Source organism: Nanorana parkeri, unplaced genomic scaffold, assembly GCF_000935625.1.
Source record: "Nanorana parkeri isolate BGI_ZX_2015 unplaced genomic scaffold, ASM93562v1 scaffold2648, whole genome shotgun sequence".
Lineage (NCBI taxonomy): Eukaryota > Metazoa > Chordata > Amphibia > Anura > Dicroglossidae > Nanorana > Nanorana parkeri.
This window is the reverse complement of record NW_017308916.1, coordinates 41,328-42,349: the sequence shown is the minus strand read 5'-3', so window position 1 is coordinate 42,349 and position 1,022 is coordinate 41,328. Positions and strand designations below refer to the sequence as shown.

The window sequence follows — 1,022 nt, the reverse complement described above, 5'->3', positions numbered from 1 at the left end:
TAATAAATAGCATCATTATAACCTGCTGGTGCCATTATCCCGTTGTCATGGAAACAGATCCGTTCTCTCCACTACAGATACCTCTTCACACTGCAGTGCACCGAGGCCGGGGGCCACAGGATTCGGCTCCCATACAGGAACCTGATGAACTGCATGTCGTAGCATGCCCTCGTTGACTTACCAGGCTCGGCATGCATTAGGATCAATGAAAGCCGCTGCGCGCCACGTCAAATATTGAATAAATAAAAGCTGAATTTATTGATATTACCTTCACCTGATACCTGGCCTTCTCCGAGATGCAGCTAAGCTCTCAGAGGGAGTGTACACCAAATCCCCACAGCACCGGGGCGCACCCATACCCACAGCACCGGGGCGAACCCATACCCACAGCACCGGGGCGCACCCATACACACAGCACCGGGGCGCACCCATACACACAGCACCGGCTCCCGAATTCCATATTAATTTGTCCACCACTGGGGTAGGGTGTCATGTAACTGGTCCCATCCACCCCTGGGGTAGGGTGTCATGTAACTGGCCCCATCCACCCCTGGAGTAGGGTGTAATGTAACTGGTCCCATCCACCCCTGGGAGTAGGGTGTAATGTAACTGGTCCCATCCACCCCTGGGGTAGGGTGTAATGTAACTGACCACATCCACCCCTGGGGTAGGGTGTAATGTAACTGGCCCCATCCAGCCCTGGGGTAGGGTGTCATGTAACTGGCCCCATCCAGCCCTGGGGTAGGGTGTCATGTAACTGGTCTCATCCAGCCCTGGGGTAGGGTGTAATGTAACTGGCCCCATCCACCCCTGGGGTAGGGTGTAATGTAACTGGCCCCATCCACCCCTGGGGTAGGGTGTAATGTAACTGGTCTCATCCACCCCTGGGGTAGGGTGTAATGTAACTGGCCTCATCCACCCCTGGGGTAGGGTGTCATGTAACTGGCCCCATCCAGCCCTGGGGTAGGGTGTAATGTAACTGGCCCCATCCACCCCTGGGGTAGGGTGTAATGTAACTGGCC

The 1,022-nt window shown here is 55.6% G+C and overlaps 1 protein-coding gene across 5 annotated transcripts in view; it reads right to left on the bottom strand.

Moving 5' to 3' along the window:
- ZMYND8 (zinc finger MYND-type containing 8) overlaps nucleotides 1-1,022 on the bottom strand; it is a 106,425-nt gene that overhangs the window by 69,553 nt on the left and 35,850 nt on the right. The gene's annotated exons all lie outside the window — the stretch shown is intronic.